Below are 13399 nucleotides of genomic sequence, written 5' to 3' on the forward strand. Positions count from 1 at the left end.
CAGACCATAATTGAACCCAGCAAGCTGATTGTCCTCTCCTTTTGTCCAGGATCTTGCTGAGCTTTCTTTGCAGCCTGTTTGCTGAATGTCACAGAGCAAACACCCCTGCAGCCGGCGCATTATCCCTGTGCACAGAGCAGGGGGCTCTCATTCAATTCAGTATTTATGGGTCGCAGGAGTGATTTGCCAAGTTAGCACATCGCCTCAACAAAGCAGAAGGGGCTCAGTGGCAGAGAAGGAGGCAGGCATATTAGCCTTTCACCTTTGGAGGCCTCGGCTCAAATCCTGGCTCAGGTTACTGAAGAAAGTGAGTCTGATGGGCTCTAACCCCCATCTGCAGGGTGAAGCTGCCTCCCTCAGCAGCCAGGAAAGCAGAGATGTATTACACACTACACACAGCCCATGCTCATGTGTAGGATGCCCATACTGGGGCTCTGCTCCTAGGGGACCTTAGGCAAACTGGTAGTTTCATGGCTACAAATTGCCACATCTCTTGAGGGCATTGCCAAGGCAAGAAGCATCCAAGGCAGCACAGTGTGATGGTGAAGGCAGGCTGGGTAACATCGCCCCATTTACTTTCTCTTGATTTTGATCTTTCTTCTCCAGTCTAACTAGACCAGCTTAAAATTCACTGACCCTTTCTCTCTTTGTTGCTCTGCTTCTCTCTGTGATAGATGATGCAGCTAAAAGCAGAGGAAAAAAATAGTTTAAGTATAAAATATCTAGGATCATCGCTATTCCCTGCCTTGGCTCATATCACTGCTGTTCAACATGAGGTAGAGACCACCAGGGCTGTTGAGCAGATACAATCCACTGGTGCTATTTTCACTTTAGGTATTTCTTTGCCTTTCATGGAGGAAAAAAACACAAATACAAGGCCTTTTGCACCTGGTGAGGAGGGGCTGTTTGTTTAGACAACCAAATGAAGTCATTGCTGAGAAATGATGCCCTCACACCCCTTTTAATACTCGCTTGCCAGAAACCATAATGGAGTGAAATGACCCATCACCATCCACAGCTGCCTGATATAACCAGGAATGTTTTTGCCTCCATCTTCCAACCATACAAAAGCCAAACTGGCCTTATCACTGGCATTTAACAACATCATCATCTTCTCCCTAGGATGAAAGGGAGGTGGAAATTACTGCCTAGCTAATTTTCCCTGCAATTTGCCCTAGAAACCTTCTAATGAATTCTACAGCACCTGAGCCTGCCCTGCTGTGTGGTCCGGCCAAGAACTACACCAAATCCTAGCCAGAGCAAAGTTGCCTTAGAGCAGCTCCACACTTTAACACCACTCTGACAAATGGAAAACTAAGCATTTTTAATTTGCATTTTAAAAGAAAGGCTTCTAATATCCAGACCATTAACTTGGCTACAAGGCTTTCACAGCAAAACTTGTTACCCACGATGTGTTTTGTTGTCATTAAGATATATTAAATACTAGTAATTGTGATGCCTTGCTATTATGCTATTTGGAGACTTGCCACAAGCCCACTTCCACCCAACCTGTATTATGCTGTGAACCTTGGAGGCATTTTAAACATCTCCTGCAAAATTCATGAATGTGAAAAGGAGCCTGTCTCTATTTCCAGCATCTTAAAGGACTGGGGAGCCTTCCTGAAACCCAACTCAGTTCAGGGCTGATCCCTAGCAGCTACTGCATCTCAATCCAACCTACTGTGCCCCCACTCAAGCCCAGATGGTTACCACGCTCTATATGCACCTTCCTCCTAATGAATATAGGCTTACGGACATCTCATGCATTATTTACCAAGGTGTGCTTATTATGATTGCAATGATTTAAGGCAGTTTGTTAGAGGCACAGCTCTGAGTGATTGCGATCAATAGAAGAAACAAGAACAAGCCAATCTGCATAGAACAACAGTCCCGGTCCTTAGGGGCTGTGCTGCCCTGATTAACCCTTCCCAGCCACGCACCGAAAGAGGCTGGCATTTGTTTGATACACAGAGCCGGTTACCCTCCCTCTTACCTTCCCACCTCAGGCAAGGGTGAAGAGAGATTCAAAGGGGTTATGTGGCTCCTCCAGCTGTTTTCTGGGGCTGGATCCCACATGCTGGCACAGCATTCCTCATAGTATTCCATGCGTACCTTGGATACGGCTGATGTTGCTTTAATGTCCCACTTAAATAGTGTGAGGTGGAAACACTAGAAACTTCTCCCATGTAGCATAGGAGCAGGTAGCCATAACCATGTGCCAGGGTAGCCTAAGGAGTGTGGGTTTAAGGGCAACCAATAAACACTACTCTAGGTTTATCCCAAACCCCTCACACAAAGTGAGTCTGGAGATGTCCTTCCCCACCAAGTACACAACTGCTCTCAGCTTGGCTTTTACATGGGAGCTTTGGATCGGACCTGGCACACAGGAAATATATTCATTACTTCAAAGGGGAAGCAAGCAGGATGTCTGGACAAAGCACCAAATAAAAGGCTAATGACACAAATGGATATTAAATACAATGACTTCCTCTGATTATCCTATAAGGAAACACTTCAAATACTGTCCATTTTGTACATCCTGCAGCACTGCAATATGCTCAAGAGTCCAGGAGGGACTTTTCCACACTGTTCGCTGGTGAGGTGGGGCTGTGCTGTTACCTGCCTGCTGCAGATGAGGCAGTACAGCACACACACAGCCTGCATGAGCTGCTTGGGGTGCTCTGCCAAGCTGTGGGATGGCAGCCCTACAGGCAGCACCCTTCTTCCTCCCCATCCCCTGCTCAGCATCCCCAGCACAGAGAGAACAAGAGATCACTGTGGTGGCTGTTCACATTACCTGAAGGGGACCTACAAAGATGCTGGAGAGGTGCTCTTCATCAGGGCCTGTATCAATAGGACAAGGGGTGATGAGTTTAAACTTAAACAGGGGAAGTTCAGGTTAGATATAAGCGTTCTTTACTGTGAGAGTGGTGAGGCCCTGGAACAGGTTGCCCAAAGAAGCGGTAAATGCTACATCACTGGCAGTGTTCAAGGTCAGGTTGAATGGAGGTTTCGGTGACATGGTCTAGTATGAGGCATCCCTGCCCATGGCAGGGGGTTGGAACTGGGTGGTCTTATGGCCCTTTCCAATCTTAACCATTCTGTGATTCCTGGTGATACAGAAACCAGAGCTACATTTTTCTTCTCCGCTCTATCCTCATCATCAAGAGATGGGGTTAACACCAGCACTGGGATCTTGAGTTCAGCCCTCAGACTCGGTCTCTCCAGGTCTGTCCCATAGCCTGAGCCATCCTCAGGGCACGTCTGTGCTGGGGGGGAGGGGGGGGGGGGGGTGTCACTGGACAGAGTTTAACCGAAATCCCTGCTTAGCTTAAACCAAGACAGAATTTCATTAGCACAGCACTTGCTCTGAATGCTGCTGCAGACCTCTCTGGAGAAAAGACAACTGAAACCCTTTGCTTTGTAGCAACTGGGGAGGAGAGACAAGAACAAAATAGGTCAGTTAACAAAACAAAGAAGAAAAATTGTTTCCAGAGTCACCGTGACCCGCTGGTTGCTTTGGGTTAAACTCAATCCAACCCACCATAATTGGCCAAGAGGCCAAAGACAGTGGTATGCAGGAGAATTAACATAAGATTCTTTTTTGTTACAGAGAACCCTGAAAAACTGCTTTGCAGAAATTACTTCTGATTTCTCTTTGATTTTTGATGTGAGAAATTCAAGTGAGGATTGAGCTCTATATGGTTACCAAATAGCAAACTAATGACACCATTAAGAACACAAAGCTGAATGATTGTAGAAAGGTCCTTTCTAGTTTAAACTCATAGGCTTTGTTAGCAGTTATTTCATTCCAGTGCCTAGCCAGCACTTTGTTTAAAGGAGGTCTTTGTTAATATTTTGATTAAGTTAATAAACATTATTAGGCAAACCTGCCTTTACCCAGCCAGGACCTCCTAGGGAAACCAGGACAGAACATTTGACAACCCGAAAAGTTCTGAGATAAGGAAAAACACATAAGAAAGAAAATCCCCCTCAACCTGAGTAGTCTTCAACCATTGCAGCAACATCAAATACATAAATAAAGACCAACACCCAATTTCATTACAAGCTCTTTTCAAGGCACTGTTCTTCCACTAAAGAAAATCTATAGTCTGGTTAGGAAAAGCAGTATTTTCTAATGCTGTTTGAAGCCTGAATTCCTTCCAGCAATTTACACACTGTTTGCTGGGATGATTCCACTCAGAAAAAAAGAAAACACAACAAAACCAAACCTTCTTCTTCACTTCTTAGCACATTCTTGGGATAAAGCTTGCTTTCCTGATGTAATAAAGATAGCTCTGACCAGTTCAGCCATCGCTGTTAGTAATCAGACTGTGGCATCTTTGTACATGGTGTGAATTATAGTTATTTCTGTATCAGTGATGCAATAGCAGTTTCCTACCCATCTTGAGTTGTTCCTAAGCTCAAGGGAAATAGGTTCATTCAATCCCATCTTTGCTGTACAGCTGCTTTAGGAAAGAAGCCAGTCAGTGTTCCATTCCGAGCCAAGAAAAATAATTTTTATGGATGAGATAAGGCAGAATTTGATCCTATGTTTACAGCTCCCATTGCAACCAGGGCCAAGCTAACAGACCTGTGGGAAAGCCTCGTTGTCTCACAGAGCCCCAAAGGGCTAATGTTCCTCCTTAGTGACTTTCTTGGAGCAACACAAGCTATTAACTGGTCTCATTATTTGATAGCTCAAAGCTCCCTATTGATTCCCCCCTACTGCTAACACTAAGGAGTTACAGGTAGTCACAACCACTTTTGACACCAGGACAAGGCTGCTGGCAGCAACCTTACCAGGCAGGGGGAAAGCCCACAGCCCCATTACCTGCTCAAGTAGACCAACACAAATGGAGAAACCAAGATGCAAAAGCATTCAGCTTCAAGGCCACCTCCTTATTCTCTCACAAGAGCCCTAAACTCCATCACCTCCTCCAGCCTGGGAAATAACCTCCTCTTCCTTCACAAACGACCCATTTCAACAGGCAGCAGCTGATGCTCAGCCACTGATGAGCATCCACCTCCAGCTGCTGGCTGAGCACACAGCAGAGGAGGTTAAGTGTCACTGGAGCTTAGCAGCAAGATTGGACCTGCCCTTCTCCAGCTGCATCCGTTGTGCTCTTGGGGCTGGGCCAGGCTCAAGACAGAGGATCTGACCGGGTGGAAAAGGAAATTCTGTGCATTCCTCATCCTACATGCCAAGTGAAACGCAGCGATGAGCAGCCAGACCAGAGCGCTTGTCTGAGGCTTCCTTCTAGCTGCAAAAATGTGTTTAAAGCAGTTTTATTGAGTTGGGTCCAGCAAAACCAGGCTGCTAGGGTGATGAAATCATTCACCCTCCAGTACTGGTGCAACAGGTGAAGCGTTAGGAGTAGCATAAATCCTGGGATATACCCGTCAAAGGCTGAATTTTGGCTTAGGAAAAACACCTGCCCTGCAATGTTCTCAGCATGTGATTTTAATTTTCTTTGACCTTTTTGTGTCTCTCCCTAGCCAGGCACAAAAATATCCTCCTCAGAAAAATTTCTGCCTGGAAATGATGGTCCTTTTTCCCCCAAGTCCTTTTAAAGGGAAGAAAATTGCTTGTCTTCCAGAAATACGCTGCTATGAACAACCAATGCATGAACCCGTTCTGCAAGGGGAATTCTCTTAATGCTCATCCGTGCTCATACCAGCTATATCCTAACAAACACAACTGTAATGAAATCAAAACACAACCGCAGGAAAATCCCATATAAATGCAATGTGACCTTGACAATTAACAGCTGAAAAAAACAGCTTTTGGTTCCTGCTCCTTTATTAACTTTGTAAATGGAAATCTCCCACAAGCAAAGTCACGGTTGCTAATCACGGCACCCTGACAAATGCTGGTGTGAGTAGTTTCCCTTCATTGCCACATCTGTTTTCAGGGGTTTTGCTGGAAGGACTAAGTTCTACCCCCACAGTAACACCAGCTCCTTCATTTCATCTGCTAAAGCCCAGTTTGCTGCCACAAATCAGTGGTGATCCAAGTGTGCAGGAGGTAGTAGGTAGAGATGTAACATGGGACCCTCTGTCCATCAAAGTGCTTAGTTAACAGCTGTATCTGATGTCAGGAACAATATATTTTATATAGTCATGCTGGCTAAATGGCTTTTAGTGTTTAAACTTACCCACAGCAATGCTTCTTTCAGCTGGATATGATACCATCAACATCCTTCCTAAACCATCCCATAGTTGTCTCCTACAAACTCCAGAAACAAGTTAGTCAAAACAAATTAGTCTCTATTCAGTGCTGATTTCTGCTGAAACACTGCTCAAATTCAGATTCACATTCCTCCAGCCTAAATGGCCAATGTAAAACTCTGGGATAAATATCAGCAACATGTTGTTCCTTAGGTAGAGTGAAAACCTCCCCAGGAAGGATAAACATAGAATCATGGGATGGTTTGGGTTGGAAGGGACCTTAAGGCTCATCCAGTCCCAACCACGGGCAGGGACACCTTCTGCTAGACCAGGTTCCTCCAAGCCCTGTCCACTTGAACACTGCCAGGGATGGAGCATTCACGCTTCTTTGGGCAGCCTGTTCCAGAACCTCACCACCCTCATAGTAAAGAATTTCTTCCTTATATCCAACCTAATATAAGGTAAATTACAGTAATACGTATTATTATATAATAATACATAATGTCTGTAGGTGCAGGAGAGAGCTCGTGCTGAGTTGGCACAGGGTTTGGTCCTTTGTTGAAGGACAAGTGACATGAGGCCCATAGCTTTTCTTCCATGTCTCTTCACAGAAAACAGTTGTGACCCAGGAACACATGTGCTGAGGGTAAACAACTGCACTCCTTTTAAAACAGTGCAAACAGGGCTACAATAACATGGACCAAAAATGTCCGTCCTAAAAAGGGTTTTCCACCCCTGTGTCCTATGGTCCTGCTCCTTTGACCTTGCCTTTCTAACATTAACACATACCACACATTTTTCAGACAGCAACCAGCAAAATGAGATATTTCACTGCATTTGATCCTCCCTGGGAGAGATGAAAACAAAAAGTCCTAATGCACGTTAATCCCATCACCAGAACGCTGCTGAAAGATGGTTGGTACTTGGGATAGGAGCAAGAGATAAGAAAGCCTATAGTGTTATTGCGGCTCCTGCATTCCACCCCAGCAGTGGCTGCCTATCAGTGGCTCAAATATAATCTGTCCAGCGTAAATAAGTCCATAGCAAGGCTCATTTGTGATGACAGAACACACAGCACCATGGTTTGGACTCCTCTGTCTGTGCGATGTGTCACAAGAGGCAGGGAGGTGGCCCTCTGCTTTGGGTGATAGGCAGCAAACACATCGCTCTGCACATGTTGGGCCAAATTCCCTCCTCAGCAAGGACTCTTGTGACTCCTCAGTAAAAACCCAGACCAAGACAACTTGCATCCATAGGACCTTCACGAGCCATTCGTCTAGGGAAGAAGAAACCCTCTAATGCAAAGAAATGCAAATAAAGACAGTGGAGATGACACCTTCAATGGGAGGAAGGGAGCATCAAGCAGCAATTTCCATCCTGGGGCTGGGGCTGCGTACAGACTTGTCCTCAGTTTTGTCCTTTGACCCTCTCCCCCCAGCAGCTGAGCCCTCTTTACTGGTGTTTCAGCAGCCCATCTCCTGTTTCCATTAACCCCCAGAGGAGGTAGCTGTGCTGGGCGGATGGTGCTCGGCACAGAAGGCAGTGAGCTGCTGGCAGGTGACACCACACAGAGGCTGGGCCAGTATTTGTGGATGGGGGAAGCTCAACCTGACATGGGCTTGATGCTTTGCACAGCACACTGGGAGAGGAAGAGCATTATAACGACTCTCAAGCCTCCAGCTTCGCCTCTGATGTCGCACATCTGGGGGGCTGGAGCTGTTCTGAGGATTAGGCAGTGTCAAAGCCAGCCCCGCTCTGCCTTCGGGCTGTGTTTGTTCAGCACAGAGATGAGACATTTTCAGAATTCCTCCACTGAGCCTGACCTTGTAAGAGAATGAAACCCAAAGGACCTGTCCCCGCCTCAAATGACACCTTTGAGGCTTCAGTGCCCCTGGACAGCCATGCCCCATGGCTGAGATACAAGAGTTTAAAATAAAACCAAAGGGCAAGTATTGTCCTGCTGACAGTCAGAATCCCACTGATGTGAGCCACTTCTGGCCAAAGGGATCAGGGAAGTATGATACCTGCTACAGGCAAGAAGGCACAATGTCCATTGTCCTTGCTCCCGCTGATAACACTGCAGTTACTACAGCATGGTCGGTACCAGGGCTATAGCTTGGGGTTATTTGTACCCCAGCTATGAGCCAGGCCAGTGCTGCACAGTGAACACCCAAATAAACCCTGCTCCAGGGAGCATACATCTGGTGAGAAATCCATAGTGAGAAATGAGCTCCGCTTACCTGCAAGATCATCAAGTTTTAAATTTGGAATATTATGGAGTTTTACTTTTTTTTTCCTTTTTCTTTATGGAATCTATTGTTAGCAACAAAGAAGTAATTTCATCTTTGCAACACTGCCAACTGCAAGGCATCAGCACTTGGTTTGGAGAAATCCCATTAACTGTTTTACAAGATAAATGCTGAACTTAGTGACAAGCTGCCATACAGTTGTTCAGGATGGATAGACAGAAAGGCTGTACCTCCTTCTATTCTGTAAGTGTTTCACTCCAGCCGCAGTCAGTCAGCCTGGCTTAGTCATGGGTATATTTGTCATACAGGAACCTGAAGGATAGTGAAGGGCACAGATTTATCATTATTCCTGCAAGTGCAGGTTCAGCCTCCCTACCCTTTGCCTGGGAATTACCAAATGTCACAAAGAACAAATTGAGGATTAAAAGGACCCCTCAGTCCCCGCAATGTCCTGCTTTGCTGCTGGCCCCAGGGACTCAGTGTTCCCCTTCTCTTTGTCTCTGATCCGGACTTGGGCAGGTGGCGAGCCACTCGCCAGACCAGACAGCAGCATTCCCTGCTGCCCTGCAAGCATCAGGGTGCTGATGAATATCCATCTAATTGGAATTAGGGATTCTCCAGACCAGCCCTTCAACCGGAGAAATTAGCTAGTTTATTCCAATAAAGATGCTAATATAAGGGGCTCTGTGAAGGGCGAGAAATTCCCATTGTCATTCAGAAGCAATTTGTAGCGGATTTGAAGCCTTTGAAAAGGTGATGTGCTGGTGGCTGGGTTTGTATAATACCCATCCCCGAAATTCACAGCTGAGCATTCTTCCCCTCCATATGCTTCAGTGCTGCCCAATTTGTATTCCCCTGGTGAAGAGGCACTGGAGCAGAGCCACTGGCAGCAGCAAGGGGAGAGTGACTGGTCCTGGAGAGGGGAGATGGCAGCATATACGAAGGGGCTCTTTTGCTCTTCGGAACTCCAACTTCCATTACACTATTTCTAGATTTAAGTCATCAGCTCCAAAAGGGACTAAGACTGAAGTTAACACCAAAATCCTTTCCAATTGAATTTCATTTTCCCCCAACACTCTCTCTTCTGAACTGAAGACTACACAGGCTGTTGTCTTGCACAGGGCACCTAATGGGACTGAATTATCTGGGGAGGCTTAGGTTCTCCAAACTGCTCGGCAGGTGACATTCTGGGGACCTCCAGGCCAGATTTCCCTCTAATGTACTAGGCTCTGCAGTAAAACTCATCTGTATTTTAGGAACGAAGCACTTTTACAAACTGCAGTCTAAATTCACATAAAAGCCAAATGCCTCCCTAAGCTGCTCTTCACAGATTGCTGCAGGAGATGTGATGATATAAAAATGATTCTCTAATCTAGCAGCTGTCTGGAAACTGAGGTAAGCTCTGTGCCACAGTGAGGGGCTATTTTTGCTGAGGATGATAGTCTTGCCACTGACCTTACCCTTTTGCTCTTTCCATCTTGCAATGTAGTCAAGGAATGACAGCAGAAGGCATGAGCAACTGGGGTTGCTCCCCAGAAGCCCAGATGCACTTGACTCCTGTCCATCTCTCTGTCTCTATAGCTTTATCTGTGTGAAGCAGGGCACTGAATTTAATGTTTGCTGTGGATTGCAATGCTCCACTGAGTCCATAGAAGTGACAGGGGTTGCTCTACTATAAATGATGCACTAAGGGTCCCACTTCACTAGGTAGCGCAGCTCATGCCTAAATTTAAACATAGGATGGCCATGCTGAATGCGATGACTGCTCCCATGCCTGCTGGAAATCCCTTGAGGTCAGATGGGTTAGAAGCACAGGCAAGGGAGAAGGAATATTTGCATCTGCTCAGGATCCTGCCTTTGCCCATGGGCCGTGGCCTCACTTGGGAGAAGACACTGATGACAAGGTCAGAGCCTGCAAATGCTCACTCTCAGCCATGGTGAGAAGGACTCCTTGGCTGCAGCCACTGAAAGGTTCATCAGAGATATGAAGCTCAACAGTCTTTTCCATGTCATCTTTGCCAGATCTTCCCATTTTCCACTAGCGCTGTGCCCGCATGCAGCTTTTCAGCACTGTTGAACTCCTGATGTGGTAGAATCATAAAGTCTCTTGAACCAATGCTTAAATACTTTCTACAGCAATACCCAGCCACAGAAAGGACTTCTGGTGTTTCTCAGTACCCACCCTGTGCATTTACTGCTCAGCCTGCAGTTGAACCGGTACCAGGTTTTGATGCTTAAAGCAAGCGTCAATTCAAAAGTAACAGATAGAAGAATATTAATAAATGGCTGCATAGGACAAAGGAGGTTGGTCCCCAGCCAGGGCAGCTGATGCATCTGTGAGATTTTGCTTGGCTTGCCATGGGCCTCTCGTGTGACCGGAGCGCAGATGAGGATCATACAGAGTAGGAGAGTAGTCTTGGCTGAGCTCAGCTTTATGCTGCAAGCTAAATTCAGCTCAAACCCCCTGAGTAGGGATTACAGAATCTGTTTGCGATCACAAAGCACTACATAATTGTAACTGTACGCTTCTTTTCTTATCGTATTTGCAATGTTGATATGAACTTTAATGAAAATGAGAGGATAAAAAAGGCTCTCATATTTTGGCCAGCTCTAAGGCAATGCTTTGCATTATCTACCCAGAAAGAATAGCTCTGTTAGCACAATAGCACTTTTTTTTTAACCTCTTGAAAAATGGAATGAAGATAGTGTTTTATTTTTGGTTTCCAGTTGGCTTCATTTTCCACATGGGGCTCAGGATTGGGGAGTTGGGCCTCTCCTCTGCTCCTTGATGGGATGGGGACCTCGTACCTTCCTCCCAAACGCAACAGGGAAAAGAGCAGAAAAGAACCAATTCTACTGAAGTGGAGACATCCGTGTCCTCCCCATAGTGAAGAAACCCCATAGAGAGCTTAAACACACCCCACAAAACAGAGGCTCTGTCAGCTGCCTGAGGGTCACAGTGGTGGGTGACACAGTGTAAATGTCAGTAGCTTTGTGGTACTGGAAGGGTAAACCCATCTCTTTGTCCTCCAGCCCTTCTCCTCAATGGTTCTCCATCCTTTAGCTCTGAAGTTTAGGCTCTTGGGGACCACGTTTTGGTTTAGCCCATGACGCACTGAGCACAGGAAAGGGGTTGGAAGGACGGATGTCCCTCCTTAGGCACAGAGTCTTCACAGGGGGTTTCTCAGTGCCACCCTCAGCTCTACCACTGCAGCTGGGTCATCATCTCCTGAATAGTGCCATTGTTCCTGCTCCAAAATAAAACAGACACAGGAGGCGTTTCCACCCAAAGAAAACCAGCTCCCACTGGTGACTTCTCCCCCCTTGCTTGAGAATCCTCCTTAGCTCCCTTTCAGGGCCCCTGTAGCTTTTCTTTGTGCCTCTTCTAGGATGAAAAGAGGTAGTCATTGATTGTATTAATAATTCAGAGCCTAATCTCACGGATGGGTGTTCACGGCCTGTGAGGTGGCAATCTTTCATCTCAAGATCAGGATCAGCCAGATCTTTTAGAGGTCAAGGAAGACAGTTGCAGCATGGAAAATGGCTTCAAAATAATATGTTTACGTGACTCTTGTGCATGGATAAAAATGGCAAATGGAAAGCTTGTGTGTCTCATACTCTCCATTGCCCCTGCATCTCAACCTGGTGATGCCCACAACCCCTTGAAGATGACTTCCATCAGCTACAGTGAGCTTTGGAGCGATCTCTGCCACGTGCCACAACCCATCCATGTTCCCCAGCTCACCTGAACCTTCCTGCTCCTTGGGACAGCCACCTGCCTGCTGAGGATAGATCTTGCATTACCATTCCTCTTCTCCCACAGCCAAGCTCCTCCTCTAACTGCCTACTCGGTCATGTTGTCTTTATCATTTCTGGAAGGACAACGTGTACTGGCACTATTGCTGTGGTTGGTCTGTGGCCAAGTAGGTCCCTGTGCAAGGAGAGGGAAAAATTCATCTTCAGTACAAGTGGGTGAAAACGGTCACAGGCACTAAATTGGACAAGCAAAGAACAGGGAAATATAATATCCTGGATTTCATTTTTACCTGGATGTACTTTACACCCCGGAGCAAATTTACACTGCTTCACTTGGAGCCTATGTAAAAGGCCACAAGTCCATTCTCCATCAAGTCCTTCTCCCACAGCCCAGAGTTATCTGCTGCATCCACACCAGTGCCTGTTAGCTGGGTGCTGCGCTCACCCCAGGGGTGAAGCTGAGGCAGGAGGGTGCCCATGGAGGGTGCCGTTACACCTACACGTACACTCTACACCTTGCCGGGTGTTTATGGAGGAAATGGCAAGGTCAAAGACATGCACCTTGCACCTGGAACTGAAGGTGCCAACTCCTGTTGCGATGCCAAAGATTAACAGCGCGCTGATAAGAGCTGTGGGAAGTGGCCAGCGGAGACTTCTGAGTGTTCCCACAAGCGCAGCTGTGCTTTGCTGGAGCCTCCCTGCTCCAGGGTTCCCAGCTCCCAACAGGAACCAGGCTAAGCACCAATTTGCTGCCGTCACGGTGATGTTGTGCCACAGTTACCGACGCATTCCCAGCACCCTGTGCATTAGCATTCCTTGTGCTCTTTCTTCTCAGGGAAGCGCTTCCCCAGCACAACTGTAGCTGGTGTGCTCATGGTGGTGATGTCTGCCTTGAGCAGCGGTGGCACTGTCCCCAAGTGCTCAGATTAGTAACGCTCCAGTGTATGGTATTTTACAGCCTGGGACTGCAGCCCGACCCACTGTGCACACCTGCAGGAAGAAGGCCTGGGCTTGCCATCACTTCTCTCCCCCCCCCCCGCCTCCTTTGTCTGCTGCATTCACTTGGGCTCCTCTGAACAAGCAGTTTACCTTCTCTCAGGCAGGGTTTGTGGCTGGTTTCCTGTCTGTGCTGCATCTCAGGCCTGACAGAAGTGTCTCTGTCTGTGCTATACTGTCCAGGCACAGCAGTATCCAGAACTGTGAACTGATTTACAAATAATTAT

This window comes from Neopsephotus bourkii, unplaced genomic scaffold, assembly GCF_033783945.1.
Source record: "Neopsephotus bourkii isolate Nb327-2 ecotype Australia unplaced genomic scaffold, CSIRO-AGI_Nbou_v1 NB_1572, whole genome shotgun sequence".
Taxonomy (NCBI): domain Eukaryota; kingdom Metazoa; phylum Chordata; class Aves; order Psittaciformes; family Psittacidae; genus Neopsephotus; species Neopsephotus bourkii.